The sequence below is a fragment of the Solanum dulcamara genome, chromosome 8, assembly GCF_947179165.1.
Source record: "Solanum dulcamara chromosome 8, daSolDulc1.2, whole genome shotgun sequence".
Classification (NCBI taxonomy): Eukaryota; Viridiplantae; Streptophyta; class Magnoliopsida; order Solanales; family Solanaceae; genus Solanum; species Solanum dulcamara.
Genome location: NC_077244.1, coordinates 52,631,089 through 52,652,781, shown reverse-complemented (window position 1 = coordinate 52,652,781; position 21,693 = coordinate 52,631,089). Strand labels below are relative to the sequence as shown.

The 21,693-nt window shown below is 37.0% G+C and overlaps 5 non-coding genes across 5 annotated transcripts; all 5 read right to left on the bottom strand.

Moving 5' to 3' along the window:
- Nucleotides 1–2,144: 2,144 nt before the first annotated feature.
- On the bottom strand, nt 2,145–2,307 carry LOC129901885 (U1 spliceosomal RNA). The gene has a single exon (XR_008769980.1). It is a non-coding gene; the product is annotated as a U1 spliceosomal RNA (small nuclear RNA).
- Nucleotides 2,308–2,541: 234 nt separating this feature from the next.
- On the bottom strand, nt 2,542–2,657 carry LOC129901936 (U5 spliceosomal RNA). Its single transcript, XR_008770014.1, has one exon. It is a non-coding gene; the product is annotated as a U5 spliceosomal RNA (small nuclear RNA).
- A 490-nt stretch (nt 2,658–3,147) lies between these two features.
- On the bottom strand, nt 3,148–3,307 carry LOC129901868 (U1 spliceosomal RNA). The gene has a single exon (XR_008769966.1). It is a non-coding gene; the product is annotated as a U1 spliceosomal RNA (small nuclear RNA).
- A 937-nt stretch (nt 3,308–4,244) lies between these two features.
- On the bottom strand, nt 4,245–4,361 carry LOC129901913 (U5 spliceosomal RNA). The gene has a single exon (XR_008769997.1). It is a non-coding gene; the product is annotated as a U5 spliceosomal RNA (small nuclear RNA).
- A 589-nt stretch (nt 4,362–4,950) lies between these two features.
- Nucleotides 4,951–5,068, bottom strand: LOC129901917 (U5 spliceosomal RNA). Its single transcript, XR_008770001.1, has one exon. It is a non-coding gene; the product is annotated as a U5 spliceosomal RNA (small nuclear RNA).
- Between the last annotated feature and the right edge of the window lie 16,625 nt (nt 5,069–21,693).

Below are 21,693 nucleotides of genomic sequence, written 5' to 3'. Positions count from 1 at the left end.
CCCATCTAAACCATTTCTTGTTAGACGTAGGACACTTGAGTGAGTTGTTATGTATATATATGAGTTAAGATCCTGAGTTGATATTGATGTTTTCTTGATGTTTGTTTCATCTGGCCATTTTACATACTCGTACATTCCACGTACTGACGCCATTTGGCCTGCATCGTTTCATGATGCAGAGACAGGTACCAGAGATCATCAACCGGTGCACCGTTGATTATCCACACACTTCCAGCTACTGGCTGATTTCTCCTAGTTTCCGGAGGATCTTGAGCTCCCTGTATAGTTTCGTTTTATCTCTTTATTTTGATTGTTGGTAGCCATGGTCTTGTCATTGGCACCTCCTAGACTTTGATAGAGGCTTCATAGACTAGAGTGTGGGGAGGTTGGGCTGTACCTTGAGTAGTCTTATTATACTTGTTTTGTTGAGTTGATAATGTTTGGCTTTCGGCTCTCATATTGTGAATAGTATATTATGATTAAACCCTCCTTTGAGTGAATGTGATTGAATGATAGTGTGACTGAATCAGGTGGTTCGCTTGAAGGTTAGAAATGGCTTTCGAGTGCCGGTCACATCTAAGGTACCCTTCCGGGGCGTGACACAAAGCGACCATGGTTAGTCTATAATACAATCGAAGGTTACCGACCTTCCATTACTCTAATAGATACATGACTTTCGTTGAGCTCTCCTGCATGTTGTTTATATGTATATGTATATGTATATAGGGGATATGGGGAAGTTTCATATGTGGCTCTATAGACGCATTGCCACCTGGTCAGTTGGAGTAATTTTTATCCTGGATGCGGGATGCCCGGACGCGGGACATATGTGGGCGATATGACATGTTCTATTTTCTATGTATATGAAAAAGAAATGTTTTAAAGGAGAGACAAGCATGCATAGCATCTGGCCTAAAAGGCACTCATATGTACAAGTTACTCTCTTATCTCACTATATGTTCTATGATTCTATGATATGGTTGTTCATACCTTATGTTCCTTATTATGCTGATTTTCATGCCTTACATACTCGCTACATTACTTGTACTGACGTCCCTTCTTATGGATGCTGCGTTTCATGCCACGCAGGTAGGCAGGCAGACGAGTTCGGTCCTTAGGAGCTCCACCAGCAGTACACCGAGAGCGCTCCAGTTGTTTCGGAGCTTTACTTTATCGGTACTACTTTTGTGTTTATATTTGGGCTGGGCAGTAACCGGCCCTCCTTGTGGTTATATGTATCTCGTTTAGAGGCTCGTAGACAGATATGTACAGCAAAGTATTTTGCAACTTTGTTCATCGCTGTGTAATATGCTAGCAAAGTCTGTGACACATGGTTATAATTATGCTTTTAGAAATGGTATCACTCATTCGGCCCACTCAGTAGTAAGAATAGGATACGTTATAGTAGGTACTCAGAATAACACTTTCGAGTACCCGTCGCGGCCCTAGTTGGGTCATGACAAAGAGGGTCACCCGAATCCCCTCAACAAAAAATTACATTGTATATATAGGGTAGATTTTCTATATTTTTGTACATATAGGAATTTTGAACCACCTAAATCAAAGAGAAGAGATAGCCCAATGATACTAGACTGCGCAATTTGGGCGGTGAATACCATCCCCAGTTTGCATGCACGTTCAATTGTTCCTGTTGGGCGTGACATTTATATTTTTATTTTTTGAACCCCTGAGTGAAAAATTCTGGATCCGCCATTGGGCCTCCTCTATATCATTTTCCTCATGTTATTTTGTTCCTTCCTGCGCTTAAGAGATTCAAACTATGTGAACTTTGACCAATGTTTTAAAAATGAATATATATTTTTATGGCACTAAAAGAAATTTTATTTGTAGTATTTTTTATATGATTTTTGATTATTTATGTTATAAAATTTAAAATATTGAGTTAATTTAATCTAATATAACTCCAAAAATTAGTTACACAACCAAGTCTACCAGCTTTGTCCTGTTCAAATATGTTATAAGCAAAAATTGCAATGTTTTCATCATACATATTCACTCAGTAAATCCAAAATAAATCAATAACAACATGTTAATTTCTAATTGAATCCCAAGTTTGACGAGGAATCCTCACTTCAGAACCAAGTATAAGTCTGGGTTCTGAAAAAAAGAAAATTTGAGAATTGGGTAGGAACACCCGAACGCAAGCCTCCACTCCTACAAATTATGTTATAGGTTCGACCACTTGGACCGACCTTAGGCGGGCATCCTTCCAAAATGCAATGGAAGTCACCAACCTGGGCCATGGGTCTTATTAATCACCCATTTACCCCCATCCACTGTCTTTATTTTTGAAAAATGCATGACCAATGTTCGAAAAATGCATCATTACCATTAGTCATGTATGAAACTATTCAAAGAATCAATACAAGATTATTTTGCACGATAAGAGGCAATTGTTTCTTTCCTTTTTATACGATAAAATGATACTCTAGCCAAAAAAAGTTCACAGCTTGAATTTTGCTCATATCAGTATAAAATAGCATTACTAAAAGACACACGTAAGAAAAGGTTAAAACTAGATTTGTTGGGGTACTCAAAAAGAAAGAATCCCTGGAGTATGCCACTAATTGCATCGCACACAGAATTCTTTAGTAAAAGGCGAAAGAATAATTCGATTTGTGCTCGCTTCATGGCCAAGTGGAGTTTTTCAACTAATCCGTGCTCCACCTGCACTTTATTATTGAGACAAAGTTTGTATTTACTCATTTTTATCGATGTGGTACTCACTCAGTCCTTTAAAATATTCTCATTGTTTATCGATGTGCTGAATTCTAATGTAGGTTCGGTTTTTATGTGTATAGTGAAGGGGCCCAACTCTTTTATGGTCACTTTTAGTTGGCCTTCGAGTTTATGTTTCTTAGACTCTTTCGAAATGTGCCGCACTCATATCAGATCCTCTAAGCACTACTTCTCGAGGTCGAACATGCACCCGAGTCTGACACCGGACAACATAGCTTATAATGGCAATTAGTTGCTTGAGGAACCTTGTATTAATCACTGCTTAATCCAAATAAACCAATAGAAACATATTCAAGTTTTAAAATTGATCAAAATTATTACAACGAATCAAATTACAAACGCCAAATTTAAGTAACCAGAAGATGCAAATTTTGTTTAAGAATTGGTAGGGACCACGCGAACGCAGGTGCCCCGCTGCCACAAATTATGACGTAGGCTCAACCACTTGGGTTGACCTTAGGCGGGTGCCCCTCCAACGTGCAATGGAGGTCACCAACCTAGGCCATGAGTCTGATTGATAGCCCATTGACCCCGTCCAGGTAAGTATGTTTCTTGTTGTTCCTTCCTGTTCATTTATAGCCATCTTGAGCATTGTTTTCCTTTGTATCAGCCGATGAGGGACATTTTGCCCTTCTTCTTTTTTTTTCATTTATAGCACACCAATTAAACAACAAACAGATCATTTTAGCTCCTTTAAATGAACGATACTGATTTATTTAGGTTTAGGAAATGAGAAAATCATGAGTCTTTGCCTATCTCAACAGTATGCGCAACGCGTCCAACCTGTTTGTTTCAGTTAAGCTAGCAAGTGACAATCCGTTACAATTGGTTGTCATAAGAGTGTCAAACTTCTTGGGCAATCGATATGTTTGCAGGTCATAGAGGACACTGGATATGGACAGGGGCTCTTGAGGAGATCATATTTAATGGTATAGAAAATATAGTTGCGACTTATCAAATGTTTATAGATATTGCCACTTCCTATGACCCTGAATCCACTTCATTGATAAGCCTCACACCTGCAAAAACGCATGGATTTACCGGTTTCTCAAAATTAGGAAAACGTTTTGTAGAGGTTCATCGATCTTATTAACAGCCTGAGTGAAGAGACAATATTAAGTTTGGCGGTTAATAAGTTTGAGGACATGAAAAAAAGGCGCTATCAGATTAACGATGATTTGATAGACAAACATTATGTATAAGGGCACTCGTCGTCAAGAGAGTTTAGTGCTGAAGATTTTGGCTAAGACATTGAGCCTCGTTGCCATGTGTGTTTATGCTTCATCTTTACTCCCTTTGTCCAAAATAAGTATCGTTTTAGCAGCAAAAACAAATATATATATATATATAATTGTTTCTGGGGGACATTATACAATTATTTTATAGCAAATACTTCATTTGCCGTACCAAATGCACTATTATCATAAATTTTTTAACCTTCAATTTGTAGTCGTACATAAGTTTGAAAACAAGAATTGTTGGGGCTACTCTAAAGAAGAGAACCCCTCCAAAAATTAGCGTATGCCATTGATTGCAGCGCACACACGGTATTCTTTAGTAAAAGGTGAAAGAATAGTTCGCTTTGTGCTCACTGCATGGCTGCGTGATTTCTAGAGCTTAACTATCCTTCCATCTTATATAGTAACAAAGTTTGTATTTTCTCTTTGTTTATCGCTGTGGTACTGGATTCACTCGTTTTTTAGTATTTGGTCTCTTCTCTTTCTTCACCGGTCCTTCAAATATCTATACGATCGAATATCAACATGTTTTTTAAATATAAAGGACTTAAGCTGTCCTGTGAACTTTCTCGTTGATTTGGCTTCAGTTTGTTGTACTGGGATAAAAGGTGTTATTGAACCCTGATGTTAACAAAAATGTGTGCTTACTGCAAAAGTTGCTCAAATTATAGGGTGTGTTCCGTACAAAGAAAAACATTTTTCCTGAATTCTGAACACATCATAATGTTGTTTTTTAAATCATTTTTTTCTTCATATAATTGTGGTGTCTTAGCCAATATGTGTGCAATTCTACTAATTTTATAAACTTCGACTAATTTTATGAAGTACCTTGCTACCTCTCACCAATATAAGTATCAAATAATTCCGTCTATAAGAACCAAATACAATAAACCATACCCAATTCAAAATTCAAAGTACAAGTATAAAAAAAGATTGAAACTAGAATTGTTGGGGTACTCAAAGAGAGAGAACCCCTCCAAAAATTGGCATATGCAACTAATTGCAATGCGCACACGGTATTCTTTAGTAAAAGGCGAAAGAATAGTTAGCTTTGTGCTCACTGCATGGCTGCGTGAGTTCTTCAACTAATATGTGCTTCCCTTTTATATTGGGACAGATTTTGTATTTATTCGTGTTTTATCAATTTGGTACTCCCTTTAAAATATTGCTCTCTGCTTCTTCCCTCTTCTTCACCACTCAGACCTTCAAATATCTTTATGATCGAAAATCAAACATTTTTTTCAAATAAAAACAATTTAATTAAAGGTCCTGTACACTTTCTTGTTCGATTAATTTAAGATATGATTTCACTATGGTTTCTTTGTGATTCTGAGGAAATATATGCTGATAGATGATCGATAAAATGTCACATAGGATGTTTTCAATTGAGTATCTTGAATAGCTGAATTCTAATGCAGGTTCAGTTTTTTGTTAAATTATGTTTCTTGTTACTCCTTCCTGTTTTTTATACCCATCTTAATACTTGTTTTCCTTTGTGTCAGCCGACGAGGGATATATTGCCCTTGATTTTTTAATTTCTTTTATTCATAACAAACCAGATAGACAACAAACAGATCTTTATCATACTCTTGGGAAAATTAAAATAAAAATTAAGTATGAGCAAATCATGTCATCCAATTTTGTGTAGAATCCGATGTTAACAAAATTGCGAATAAGTGTGTGTATTCACTGCAAGAGTTGCTCAACTGAAATCTGATATTTTCCTTTTCGTTTTTATTTCCTTCATATGAACCGTGGTGTCTTGACAATTATGTGTACACTTGGACAAATTTTATGCTCGTGCGGAGTCAATGTATATCTTACGGGTTTGGCCGAATGTAGTAGCTTCAGTCGAAAATCTATATTTGTCTTCAGAGATTTATTGCATATGTTCAAAACTTCAAATTATTTATAACCCTATTTTGCGTCTTTTTTGTTTCACAACCTTTGTTGGCTATAAATAGAGACGACTCCTCTCAGTTTTCGACATTTCTCTCTCTTTTGCATATATTTTCTTACAAACAAAGTTGCTTCTTTGTGTGATTACGTTGCTGCTTTTTGAGTTCGCTAAAATTATTGAAGTTTGAGGTAACACTACTTCTATAATGTTATATCTGTTTTATCCTAGGAGGAAATAATTCATAACATCGGGTATAGTGAGTTGGTTAAATTTCTTAAGGACACACAGTGAATTTTGTGGACTCGGATATGCTTTTCTTTACATCTTTATTATTTCTGGTTTACTAACTTTAATACAGGAGATAACAAGCTTAAGGAATTTAATATTTTTTTCTTCTATTTGAGGTTTCTAGAGATTAAAACATTTCTGGTTTTCTACTCTGTGTGAATCTAATATTGATTTGAAGAATATAAGAACTTCATCAGTATTCAAGATTCATTTGGTTAACGATTGGAAGAATATAAAAATTCATCGTTAAACTAGAAACAAATTGTATATTTCTATTTCATACTATTTTTGGTTGAGGGTTGGAGACTAAAATTGAAAGACTTTCTACTCCAGTGATTAACTTGGTTCGAAAAAATAAAATCTTCATCAAGTTAATTAAGTTTTTGTTTTTTTCGGTTCGAAGAATATAAAAACTTCACCAAGTTGAATAAAATATCCTATTTGGTCATTCTTTTGTTTAATACTCCTCTTGTTTTGTTAAACAGAATGGGAGATACAAATGAATCCGGTTTTGAAGCAAACACAATGTCTTCATCTAGTCGAATACCAGTTTTTACAGCAATGGATACTACAGAAAACCCTGGAAAGTTCACTGGTATTTGACTTCAAACGGTGGCAATTGCAGATGCTCTTCTATCTGACTACTCTCATTCTATAACGTTTTATCAATGAAGATGTTCCTGTGGTAGAGAAAGGAACTCCTGAAAATGCAAATTTTATTATGACTGAGGCATGGAAGGATTCTAATTTCCTTTGAAAGAACTACATACTCAATGGATTGGAAGATGGCTTATATAACGTCTTCAGTATTTGTAAAATCTCTAAAGAACTCTGGTATGCTCTTGAGAATAAATACAAAACTGAAGATGCAGGCTTGAAGAAGTTTGTGGCTGCAAAAATTTTTGAAGCAAGAAAGTCATGTCCCAAATTCAAGAACTACAAGTCATTATTCATGATCTCCTGGTAGAAGGTATGGTCAAATTCAATAGTTTGATTGTTAAAATTATTGAATGTGTTATTAATTTTAAATTATCCATTGTAGGTATGATCAGCAGGATTGATTGAGAAATTGCCTCCTTTATGGAAAGACTTCAAAATTATTTGAAGCACAAGCAAAAGGAAATGACTCTTGAAGACTTGATTGTTCATTTAAGGATCGAGGAAGACAACAAGGCTGGCTAGAAAAAGGCTAGAGGAAACTCAACAATTATGGGAGCAAATATTGTTGAGGCTGGTCCAACCAAACCAAAAAAGAGGAAGAAAACTGTTTGGACCGAACAACTATCCTAGTAAAAAGAAGTTCAAGGGAGAATATCACACCTATGGAAAAGCTGGACATAAGACTGTGGAATGTCATGCTCCCAAGAAGGAAAAAAGAAATATCAAGTCAACATGGTTGATACAAATGGGGATGTTGACAACTTATGTGCAATGCTGACCGAATTCAACCTAATAGGAAATCCCAAAGAACGGTGGCTTGATTCGGGAGCCACGTCGCATGTTTGTGCGGTTTGAGAAACATTCGCTACTTACTCCCCTGTTGCACCTGATGAGACTATCTATATGGAAAATTTTACAACGTAAAGGTTGAAGGATATGTTAGAGTATTCTTGAAAATAACATTCGGCAAGGTGGTGACGCTGAACGAAGTTTGTCATGTTCCATATATGAGAAAGAACTTGGTTTCTGTTGGTCTTCTAATAAAAAATGGATGCAGGTGCGTTCAGGTTTCAGACAAAGTAGTAGTTAGTAAGAATGAAATGTATTTAGGAAAAGACTACCTCACTGAGGGCCTTTTCAAACTGAATGTAATGGTTGTTGATAATAATAAAGTTCAAGCTTCTTCGTACTAATTTGAGTCAAATAATTTATGGTGTTCATGCTAAGGACATCTCAATTATAAAACCTTGTGAAAACTGATCAACTTAAGTGTATTGCCTAACTTTGAGTGCAATAAATCAAAATGTCAAGTGTGTGTTGAATCTAAATATGGTAAGCATCCTTATAAATCTATTAAAAGACATTCTAGTCCCTTAGAATTGGTTCACACAGACATTTGTGATAAGAAGTCAACACCAACTCGTGGTGGAAAAAAGTGTTTTATAACTTTTATTGACGATTGTAATAGATAATGTTATGTCTATTTGTTGAATAGTAAGGATGAAGCAATAGAAACATTTAGACAATGCAAAACTAAAGTTGAAAATCAGTTGGATAAAAAGATAAAAATGATAAGAAGTGATAGAGGTAGAGAGTATGAATCTCCTTTTGCAGAAATATGTTTGGAAGATGGAATCATCCATCAAACTACTGCCCCTTACTCACCTAAATCTAATGGAATCATAGAAAGGAAAATATGAACTTTAAAGAAAATAATTAATGTCTTACTTATAAGTTTAGGATTACCACAAAACTTGTGGGGGGAAGCCATCCTTATAGCAAATCGAATACTTAAATAGAGTTTCCCACAACAAAGGACAATCTATTTCATATGAGAAATGAAAAGGAAGAAAATCAAACTTGAAATATTTTAAAGTGTGGGGGTGTTTAGCCAAGTCCAAGTTCCTAAATCTAAGAGGGTCACAATAGTATCTAAGACTATAGACTGTGTTTTCATTGGATATGCTACAAACAGTAAAGTATATCGATTTTTGGTTCTTAAGTCCAAACATCTGAATATTCATGACAATATGGTAATTGAATCAAATAACGTTGAGTGCTTTGAACATATCTACCCGTATAAAACTAAACTTGAATTGTCTAGTGTAGGGTCTAAACTACCTTGAGAAGAATCAAAGGAGAATATATCTAATAAAGAAATTCCAAGGTGTAGTAAACGTCAACCAACATCTACTTCTTTTGGATTTGATTTTGTAACATTTCTTCTTGAACATAAGCCTCAAATATTCAAAGAAGCTATGTCTGCTGCGGACTCATCCTTTTGGAAAAAGGCTGTCAATAGTGAGATTGATTCTATCTTGAGAAACCATACTTGGGAATTGGTTGATCTTCCTCCGGAAAACAAATCTTTAGGTTCAAAATAGATTTTCATAAGAAAAATGAAAGCTGATGGAAGTATTGACAAATACAAGGCAAGACTTTTCGTCAAAGGTTTTAGAAAGAAAGAAGGCCTTGATTATTTTGATACATACTCACCTGTAACTAGGATTACATCAATTCCGATGTTAATTGCACTAGTTGTGGCGTATGACCTTGAAATCCATCAAATGGATGTAAAAACAATTTTCTTAAATAGAGAATTGGAGGAAGAAATTTACATGGAACAACCCGAGGGTTTTGTGGTTCCTGGGAAAGAAAGAAAAGTGTGCAAACTTGTTAAGTCACTATATGGACTAAAACAAGCACCCAAATAATGGAATGCAAAGTTTGACCAAACCATGTTGGCAAATGGATTTAAGATTAATGAGTGTGATAAATGTGTTTACATTAAAGACACTCCAAACAAAGTTGTCATTGTTTGCTTATATGCGGATGATATCGTAATGAACCTGAAGGTTATTTTTGAAATTGTATAAAATGACTATTTTACCCTTCCCTTTAGTTGCCCCGAGTCATTTCTGATTGGTATCGGGTGTTGGTTTTTAAAAAATCCTATGAAAAGTTAAGTTTTGGAAATTTTGAGTTTTCATAAGCTTTTTTTTTTGGGGGGGGGGGAGAACAGACCCTACACGAGGCTCCCACCTCTCGTGCACAGTCAGGGGTTGAGCAGCACCCCCAAGCCTTAACATAAATAAAAATAATAAAAATAATAAAAATACACGGAGGGGGACATAAACCTTACCTCCGAACTTAAGATGGTTCATAAATCAGCCGACCTACTAAGATCGACCAGCTCATCTCCATTGGTAGATGGAAGGCGATAAACCTATGAGAGGACTCCTCTCGATACAATAAAACTAAGAAAAACATAAATGAGGGAGACTCTCCCCTTCCATGTCAATACAAGAAGAAAACCTACACTAGTCCTATTCAACTAAGCTACATTAAAACATAGCTAAATTGAAGAACAAGTATATGAAACTTCCAATTTCCATGGATCGAGATCGTTCATTTCATCTTCGCCTTCTTAATCTTTTTCATACCGAGCTTGTCCATGAGATGCGAGTGCTTCATGCAATGTCAGTGCATGGTGTTGCATATTTGGTGACATATGGATGTATTTCATTTGATGAGTCTTCAGTCGGCTAACTTTTTCAAGGTCGCTCGACTAACGTCTCCAGTTATCCGTTTGGGTTGTGACTTCTTGAGGTCTGTAGTTGCTACATATGCTATAATACTATAACATGTGGGATCAGTTTGATGTTGCATGATGCATATTGTTGAGATTTTGCTGACTGTTGCTGAATTGTGTATTGCTTTTGGCTTGTGTTGTTGCTGATGCTGTTGAATGGTTGATGCATATGGAGCTTCTGTGTGACCTGAAGAATCAGTTGGACCACAAACAAGTACTACTGTTGTTGCTCTGGTATCTGCAAGGGATTTAGGGTTGTTGTTGTTGTGTGCTGGAAATGGTTGAAGATCTTCCAGGTCAGCTGCTGCTGCTATAGTACATGGCTTGTGCAACTGCAGCTTGTTAGAGTTTGCAGCTTCTAATGCTCCAGCAACCTGCATAAACAAACAAGCAAACACAAAAGGGAGGTCCAAGAGTAGTGAGCTCTTGTTGGTTCCAACAGTTGCTCCAGCAGGGGTTGTTTGGTTTCCTCATCTGCTGTAGTTGCATTGTTGAGAAACAACCATAGTGAGTGCTGACTGTTGGAAGTTGGTGGATTTTTTACACCTGCACAAAAACAATCAAACAAGAAACAATCAACAAAACAAATAGTAGGCTTGCACTCCATTGGTTGATGGTGTTCTACAGATTCCTGTGGGTTATTGTTGGTGTTGTGTGATTCATCAAGGTGTTGTAGGGTGTTGGTTGTTGGTGATCTTGTTGTGGGATGCTGCATGTGTGTTGCAACCATGAATGGGCCTCCAATTGCTGGATGGTCTATTGTATGTCTGCACCTACCTGCACATCCAAGAATAAGAAGAAAGGAGAAGACCTCTACTCTATTCTTTACCTCTAGTGGTATGTTGATTATTCTATGAAAGCAACAAACTAGGGAGACTCTCCCTTTACAATATGACATAGCTATATTGACTAAGAAACAGTACATTGCAAAATACATATAGAAAACTATTACACAATCTGACTGAAGATATATTAATCAAGGAGGTTGTTTGATCCTTTTTAGGCTTTTCCTTCTGAAACTTGCCAGTCCTAGCTTGTCCATCTTGAAGTAACCCTTGGTTTCTTTTGGAAACTTCTGTAAGTTGTAGAATTATTGTGTCTGATTGAATATGTGGCTGCATTTAGATAAGGTATCTGCAGGGTGATTTGTTTCTCTGAATATGTGTATGCACTAGAAGAATTCCAGGAGCTGGACCAAAGACTGCAAATTTGCAACATATTTGTAAATGCTCTAAGGTGGTTTGATATCTTGTTTCAGCCACTTGGTCAATAATTCTGAATCAACTTCCAATATCACTCTATTGTAGCCATGTTGGAGGCACCATTTGATGCCAATAATTGCTGCCTGCACCTCTGCTTGGTTGTTAGTACCCTGTCCTAATGGAGTTGCAAAAGCATATATTAAGTTCCCATTGTGGTCTCTTAATATTCCCCCTGCTCCAATTTTCCCAGGGTTGTCTAGTGCACTTCCATCAGTATTCAACTTTACTATGGAAGGTGGAGGCCTGATCCACACCACTTTGATCACTCTCATATCATGCTGGCATTGTTCTACCATAGTAACTAGCTCCTTCCAGCTCTCTGGCCACTTAATGTAGGGGTAAGCATTGTTTATCAGCATGTATAGATCCTTACCTATGGAGAATTTAACTCTAGTAACACTAGATTTCTTTCCTCCATACTTGTTTGCACATCTATTCTTCCATATATGCCAACAAACAAAGATAGAAGTGGCCTGCAACATGAGCTTATGGACATCATTATTGGGCTTGGAAGTCCACCACTTCATCAGGATGCATCTTAGGAACATGGTATCATGCAGGATCCCCCAGGAACTGGAGAATTGTTGCCAAATATGCTTGGCAAAATCTCCTGAAGCAAATATGTGCTCTATATCATCCAATCCAGGTCTGTAGCAACAAGAGCATGCTGCTGGTGCTACTCCAAACTGGACAAGTTTATTATTGGTGGGCAGCTTATATCTGAGAGCTCTCCAAAGTAGAAAGGAAACTTTGAAAGGAATATTGGTGTGCCAAGTGCTGCCATCAGTTAAGGTCCTAACTTTCTTCTCCCTGATTTGTTTCCAAGCAGATTTGCATGTGAAGCCACCATGAGAATTCAGTTTCCAGCAAGCTTGATCAGGTATGTTGTGTTTGTAGATAATATCAGTGCTAAGTATCTGCTGCACCAGCTGAGGAGGGGCATCTTTTCTGATTTTCTGCACATTCTATTCCCCATTCTCGAGGTATTCAGAGACTGTAGTATTATTGAGCCTTGGTAGATAGCTATTTTGATTAGCTAGGGGTCCTATACCCATCCAATCATCCCACCAAAAGCTGCATGTACCTGAATTGATGTGCCAATTTATATGAGGCTCAATATTTATTTTATTTTCCACCATATGCTTCCACATAAGAGATTGACCTGTATTCCATTTTTTATCACTGGATGTGCTCTTTGGCATTACTTAGCCTTTAAGAATTCTCCCCATAGTGTCTTCTTGGACCTGAAGGTCCACCACTGTTTGTATTGCAAGGCCAAGCACACATCTTGTATGTTTTTCATACCAATACCCCCTTCCTCCACAGGGTAGTTGAGTGTCTCCCAAGATGCCCAATGGTATTTTCTCTTTTCTTTGTCCCAGCCCCAGAAAAAATCTGCCATAAGGCTTGTAATTTGTTTAAGGGTAGTGACTGTAGGGGTGATAGCTGACAGCAGGTGGATTGGAAGGGATTGCAACACTGACTTAATAAGAGTAGCTCTTCCCCCATAGCTCAATATTTTGGTCTGCCATCCTCTAATCCTAGAGATCACTTTGGAGACCATACTAGTAAAGTAAATGATTCTTTGACCCCCAATATATAAGGGACATCCTAAATAGGTAATAAGGCCATGAGTTGATTTGAAACCAGTGATAGAAGTTACCCTTTCAATAATAGCTGGATCAGTATTCAGAGGGATCATATATTGACTCTTTTCTTTGTTAATAAGCTGTCCTGATGTGTGTTCATATAGCTGCATAGTCTTCATGATCAGCTTGAGGGAAAAGTTGGAGGTTGAAGTGAAAATAATTACATCATCAGCAAAGCTCAGGTGATTAATTGAAGGACCCTTCTTCTCCATGTGAAAGCCTGTGTACAAATAGTGTTGATGAAGGTTGTTGATTAGTGTTGACAGCACCTCAGCACCTAAAATAAATAGGGCTGGAGACAAAGGATCTCCCTATTTGAGGCCTCTTGTAGAATGAAAGAAACCATGCCTACCTCCATTCACAATAACTGAGTACCAGTTATTAGCCATTAACCTCTAAACCATGTCAATAAATACATCTCCAAAACCCATTCTTCTCATAACTAGACATATAAATGACCAAGACACCCTGTCATAGGCTTTGGCCATGTCTAGTTTGATAACAACATTGTCTCCAATCTTTGGTTTTTTGATGCCATGAATGATCTCTTGTGCTAACATAATATTTTCAAAAATGCTTCTTCCCTGTACAAACCCAGACTGATTTTCAGAGATTACCTGAGGGAGAATTAGGGCTAGTCTGAGGTAAAGGACTTTAGAAATCACTTTATTGGTGAAGTTGCTGAGTGATATAGGCCTGAAATCTGAAAGTTTATTAGGATGGTCTACTTTTGGGAGTAGAACCAAACAAGCATGTGTGATAAACTTGGGAATAGAATATCCACAACAAAAGTACTTTACTAAGTTTAAAAAATCTTCACTAATAATATCCCAACAAGTATGGAAGAATTTGCCATTAAATCCATCAGGACCTGCAGTAGACACATCACTGAGAGAAAATACAGCAGCTTTCAACTCCTCCTTGGTAGGCATAGCATTAAGAATTTGGTTTTGCTGAGCTGTGATGGTATTGGGTATGCATTTTAGGATATCTTCATTGATCAAATCCTCTTTTCTAGTAAAGATCTTCTCAAAGTATTCACAGGCAGTATTAGCTATGTTTTGATCACCTTGAATGGTGTTTTCTTGGTCATCAGTGATTTTATGAATAAATAATCTTCTCCTCCTTCCTCTGATGATAGCATGAAAATATTTGGAGTTGGCATCTCCATCCTTAAACCACTTAAGCTGAGTTTTTTGCTTAAGGATGGAATGCTCTGTCTTCAAATATCTAATGTACTGAGCATTCACCTGATTAAGCTTGCTCCTATTACTTTCAGAATTGTGTTGGATGATAGCCTCTTCTGCTTGTTGTACCTTCTGTTCAAAATCCTTGACAGCTTCATATTTGTCTCCATACTATTGTCTTGACCAAGTGCTAAGAGTGTTTGCCACCCTCTTAAGTTTCATATGGAATATTCTCATTGGATTACCTTCAATAGATTCTTCCCAGCAGGCTCTAACAGTGTTCAAAAAGGACTCATTCTCCACCCAGCAATTAAGGAACTTGAAGTATTTTATAGGATTATTGTGAGTCTCCTTGCATTCAAGTAAAAGAGGACAGTGGTCTGAACCTGTAGAAGCAAGATGAGTCATGGTAGTCATAGGCATTATCTCTAACCACCTATCATTCACCATGGACCTGTCCAACCTCTTCTATATTCTAGCTTCCATGTCCCTGTTGTTGCACCATGTAATATTCTGCCCATGGAAGCCCAAATCAGTGAGACCACATGCTTCAATTACACTTATGAACTCAAAACTTTTGTTCATATTGTATGGTTGCCCTCCTAGTTTTTCTTCAACATTTGTGATCACATTAAAGTCTCCAATAGTGCACCATGGTTTGTTTGTGTTAGCATACTGCAGCATCTTATCCCAGAGGCTCCTTCTTATGTAATCCTTACACTTGGCATAAACAAAGGTAATAATATGGGAATTAGGATTAGCCACATGTTTGATTTCACAAGTAACCTGCTGTTCATCTTGATCTATAACAGAGCAGTCCACATCCTGATTCCAAAACAACCAAATCTTGTTATTGGGATTATGGATGGCACTGTCCATTCTCAATTGATTTCTGTAGTGGTTGAGATGTGATTGATTTGCAAATGGTTCCAGAATTGTTAACATGGATAGGTTGTGATAATCCTTGAGTTTTTGAAGTCTGTCTAAGGCGCCTTGAGTATTAATACTCCTTGCATTCTAGCAAATTGTACTAATCATCAAAGTTTGTGGGATTTAGACCTTGTGTTGATGTTGCTTTTGAAAGCAACATTATCAGAACTAGTGATGGTACTTTTCTTATTCTTCTTCTTTGTTTGCTTACTTGTTGAAGATGGATCATTTTCCTCATTGACCTGCTGCTTTTCCTTCTGCAACAAAACTTCCATAGTGGTTCTAAAGGCTTTTATTTGATCTTCTTGGTTTGTTTCCTCCCTTTGGTCAGGATCATCCTCATCTTCAGAATGAGTGACCCTGTACTCATCAGTTAAATCCTCTGAGATGTCTCCTTTTCTAAGTGCATACTTCTCATTAGATGTATCTTGAATTTGTAGAGGGGTCACATATATGCCTGCTTGTTCTGGCACAAGAACATAGTTCACACTTGGTTGTCCAGATTTCATGTCCTGAACAAATTTCTTTTTAATAGCATCCCTCTTCTTTTTACTCAAAGATAGAGTACTTTTATTGTTCAGAAGCTGAGCTACTGCACCCTGGTTTTGTTCACTGCTCTATGGAGATTTAGCATCTTCCTTATCAGTCACATTAATCTGAAGCATGTCCTCAGAAATCTGTTTTCATAAGCTTTAAGTTTTCAAAAGTGGTATTTGGGGTCAACCAGAGCTACGGGTCTTGCAAAGAAATTCGATCGATTCCAGCAGCTCTGGAATGTCAAAATTGGCCTAGGAGAGTTTACAGAATCAGTTTTGCAATTGTAACCAAGATTTGAAGTCTTGAGTTGAGAATTTGAGGAATTTTAGGCCAAGGTTTGACTTTGGTCAACTTTTGGAGTTCCGATGCTTGAAATAGAATTCAGTTGACTCTGTTGGATTCGGGGGATGGTTTTTGTTCTAGAAGAAGTGCTGAATTTTAGAGGTCCCAAGCCTATTTTTGGTATTTTAAAGGTCTAGGTTGGTTTAGTTGTGACTTTTTGAGTTTCAGGTCAAGAGGACCTCGAAATTGAATTCTGATGGTTCCATCAAATCTGGAATGGCCAAAATAAGCTAGTAGCATTGTTGGCATGACCATCGAGGCAATCGATACAAATTTGGGGTCATTTGGCGCTTTTGAGTTTGAAAGTTAGCCTATGGTTGACTGTGGTTAACATTCTTGAAAAACACGCTCGGATGAAAATTCGGATAGCGTGGTTAGTTTCGAAATGTCAAACAAATTACGAAGGTCCATTCAGAGACTTTAAATAATGCAAAACCCAGAAAAATCTGGTGCAAAAGTGCAGATTTTTCAGATTTTTCTCTCAACTTTGAACCCTCATTCTTGAACTTTTCAAGTCCAAATCCAGTAATTCAAAAGTCTATCTTCAAAAGATGAGGGATCCACTCGTCAGCTCAGAATCTTAAGGAGAGGGTTTCGATTGAGATAAAATCTTAATTCTTGTTGTTGCAATGTCCTTTTTCGAAATTAATTTTTGAAGAATTTTGAGGATTTATTTTTTGGTCTATATGAACCCTATTTTGACGATTCAAGGGTCTAAGTTCAAGAGAATTTCGTGGGGAATCCTCTGGTAAACTTAGAATCTTGTGGGGAGGCTTCGTGTGAGGTAAAATTAAGAATCTAGCTACTATTTTGGCCATTTTCGAATTGAAATTGTGTGGAATTTTGGAAGATTGTATCTTGATCATTTGAACTCCGTTTTTAGTGAATTTTTAGGCTAGATTGTGCAGGTTTTCCAAGGAATGTCATGGTGTAATTTTTTTGGATTGGGAGGGTCTAGTTTTTTCATAATTCACTGATCAAGAAGCTGCCATTTTCATCTTTTAGTTTGAATTTTGTGAATATTGGTTGTATGCTCGTCCCGCGTAGTTTCCCACAATGAATTTTGTTATAGTGTTGATTTGTGAGCTTGGAGTGACGTTTAAAACCTATTTTTGGGCTCAAATCCAGAATTTCGGATGCGGGTCCCTCATTCTCCATTCTAGACCCTAAAATTGGTCTGTCTCCAAAAATTATGAAATTAGTGTCTAAAAGACTGTATCGATGTTGTGTTTCTATTTTTGACAGCGTGGCAGTATTTCGAGATTGCTCAAAAGGGAAAGGCTCTGGCACTGTGATTTGGAGCTCTCGTGTTTAGCCTACAAATAGTCTACGATTTTCCTTTCTTTAGATTGAGCTTGAATGTTTGAAAGCATGTTGAAATAGTTAGAATTTGGATTGGGTAGCTTAATGGTACATCTTAGGTGTTAGAAATCACACTTAAGACTTGTTATTAGGTTTTTTCGGGTATTTGGAAGCATGTGTGTCTTACTGTTATTTGTTAGCATTATAAGAAGAGTTGAATGAGAATGTTGCTGATATTGTGAAGTATGTTGGACTTAGTATAGGTTGTAAACCTGCTTTAGTTGCTCCTGCGGACTTAGATACTTGTAGAATAGAGTAGCGGGCTAGTGCTTAGTAGTTGGCCTTAGCCAGGTGACACCCTTGCTTTTAATAGCACCCTCATCCATAACTCGGTATGATCATGACTTCGGGATGCAGCGGAAATACTAGACTTCATGATCATTTGACTTCGGCTCTGGTTTAAGTTCTGGCAGCATATCAGTTAATACATTGGGGAGGAGATTTTCGGTACTATTGTTGTCTAGTTGGAAAGGAGAATATTCGGTAGCATGGGATAAATTATCTGCGAGCATCTGGGTACCTAGTCTCGGCCTCCATTCTAGATTATCTGCGAGCATCCTGGTACCTAGTCTCGACCTCTATTATGAATTATCGAGGAGCATCCGAGTACCCAGCTCCGTCCTCTGCCGGCTTGCTAGTATGATGAGAATCCGGGTACCCAGTACTGGCCTTGATCATATAGATGTTTTACGGCGAGCATTTGGTTACCTAGTCCCGGCCTCAATTGCACTGATGTATTATGGAAAGCACCTAGTTACCTAATCCCGACCTTGGTCACGTTGGACATTCAAGCGAGCATCTAAGTCCCAGTCCTGGCCTCGACCCGTAAGGCACCCTTTGTTCTTTGACTCTTGGAGATTTTGGGTTTGTAAATGATACAGCTCTTTGGTTCCTAACCTTGCAAATTGTTGGTTCCTAGGCTTGGTAATTGTAGCTGTTCTGTGTACTCAACAGGCTTATAGGGGTTCATCCGGATGTTTATTTAACTTACGCACGAGTGTCTCTACTGGGCATATGGGGGCTCAATTGGGTATAGTTTGTTGTAGTTCTCATAGATAGTACTCTTTTCACTTTAGATTCTTATATTGTTTCCTATTTAGGCTTATTCCTATTTTTCATATTGTTTTACCTTTTTTGCTTAGTCATCCTATGATGCCTACTAGGTACCTGTTATCTTGGTACTCATACTATACTCTGCATCTATTTTTGTGATGTAGTACCCAGCACCAGCTACCGTCATGGATAGATCGAGCTTGTTGCAGTCAGCTTCGGAGACTAGGGTAAGCACTTGGCATTTTTTGATCATTTATGTCTCCTTTAGTATGGATGGACCATCTTTTTTCTTTTGAAACTAGCTAGTTGTTGTATATATAGTTTCGATCCACTTTCAGGACTTGTACTCGTCTTTTAGTTTATAGTAGCTCTATACTTATGACTTCTAGGTTCTGGGAGGAATCTTTAGTTTTTTATATCATATTTTGATTTACTTCCGCTTATTCTTTATGCTTATCTTTATAATTCGTCACTCTTGTTAAATTTCTGCCCTCAAAGCATTACTTGAAGTTTCGGGTTGACGGGTTGGCTTACCTACTAGTGGGTTATAGTAGGTGTCATCATGACCTGAGGAATCTGGTCGTGACAGATATTTAGAACACACTTAAAACTTTGCTTTGCATTATAACAAATATCCAATAGTTGTTGAAGGATATAATGATGCAAATTAGATTAGTGGGTCAAATGAAACCGATTCCACAAGTGGATACATTTTCACCACTAATGGAGGAGTGATATCTTGGAAATCATCCAAACAAACATGTATAGCTCGCTCTACAATGAAGTTTGAGTTCAGAGCCTTAGATAAGGCTAGTAAGGAAGTAGAATGACTCCAGAATTTCTTAGAAGATATCCCATTTTGGCCCAAACCAATAGCTCCTATATGCATAGATTGTGATAGTCAAGCTACAATAGAAAGAGCTGGGAGCATTATGTATAACGGTAAGTCTCATCACATACAACGAAGACATAATATCGTTAGGCAACTACTCTCTAGCGGAATTATCACAATTGACTATGTAAAGTCAAAGGATAATATGTCGGATCTACTTACAAAAGGCCTAACTAGAGAGGGAGTTGAGAGACCATCAAAGGCAGTTGGACTATGGCCGAGGAAAAATCATCATGGCGGTAACTCTACCTAGAAGAATGGAGATCCCAAGATATAGGTTCAAGGATATCAAACAAAGTCATTGATGATGGTTCAACATTGTCAAAATAATTTTTATGATCCATTGGCATGATGCGACAATGTTCAATAACAAGGATAAGGCCTTAAGACCTTTTAAAGATATTTAAGTTTGATACAGGACATATCAAATAGTGTTTCTATGGGATGACACATTTAGATATCACCTATGTAAGTATGAAGTGTAAGCCGCTTCAAGGAAAATCTGGTAAGGCTAATTTTCTATGCACTTATGAACCAGGACGTGTTCATGGCTAAAATGAATAAAACAATGAGAACAAAAAATAGTTCAGGGGTTAATTGTGTAACTTATGTTGTCTAGGTATACATCAAAGCTCGACGATTCAAAGATATCAAATCTACCGATTGCCCGAGTATATCCGATATATGTTCACTATGAAAAGTTCAAAGGGAAACCTACTTATCCAGATGCAATTAATTATTACTTATGAATCACACAGTTTTTCATGCATATGTTTTAAACAATAGTCATTCCCCATTCATGTAGGGGATTGTTGGTTTAAGTGAAGTGTGAATGGAAAATAAGAATGAGGAAATGTAGGGAACCAAATGAAGAGAAAATGAAAATTCATTTCTCTCTCATTGATAGAAGAAAGGAAATGTTTTGTCCTTATATAAGGAAACATTTACTTTTAACTCTTAAAGGGTTAAATAAAGGGTGACCCCTCGCACCGTCGTTGTCGTCGCTTGGCTTTGGCTTTGGCAAATGATGTGATTGATTGATAGTTTTTTAGATAAAATTTATTTATTAATCTCATTAATTGATTTCCTTTTTTTGAATATTAATTCAGTATTAATTTGAAATTATTGATTAAATAACTAATTAATTAATTCGTGAGTTGATTAATTTTGCGAAATTAACTGATTAGCGAATTAACTAATAAACGAAATTTAAATTTCTCAGATTTAGAAAGGACTTGTTGCTTTGAAAAGACATCTCTTTCCTAAAAGACATCATGTCTGTTCTGAACATATGAGACTGTTATGAACAGGTTTATTCACAACCTTTGTTGTCTATAAATAGAGAGGCCTCCTCTCTGTTTTCGACATTGAAAATTCCCCCTCTTTTGCATGTAGTTTCTTACAAACAAAGTTACATCTTTGTGTGATTACGTCTTTGTGTGATTACGTTACTGCTTTCTAGGTTCGCTGAAATTAACAAAATTTGAGGTACCACTACTTCTTTAACTTTATATTCATTTTATCCTGAGTGGAAATAATTCATAACCTCGAATACAGTAAGGGGATTAAATTGCTTAAGGACACACAGTGAAGTGTGTGGACTTGGATACTGCTTTTCTTTACATCTTTATTGATTCTGGTTTACTAACTTTAATACAGGAGATAACATATTTTACTTATTTTTTAGTACAAAGATGTTACCTTCCCATTGTTTATAGTGGCTGATTTTACCAGCCTTGGTGGGCATTTTATTGTGAGTTATACTCCTTATTCATTGCTGCATTATTCCTTTCGAGATTAATGATATTTAGGCTTGAATGCCTTTTGGTACTGGCTAACTTGGTCAGCAATGACCATTACTACTCCTCCATTCAATCTCCATTATCTCATTCTTTATTCCTCCATTATACCTAGTAACTTATGTAATCTTTAGGCCATTTATCTTCTCTATTTACTTCCCCGTTATCTTTCTATTCACTGCTAGGAAGACTTTCTCACCTATAAATAGAGATGGTCTTCCTTTGTTTTTGAGTCCAAGGAA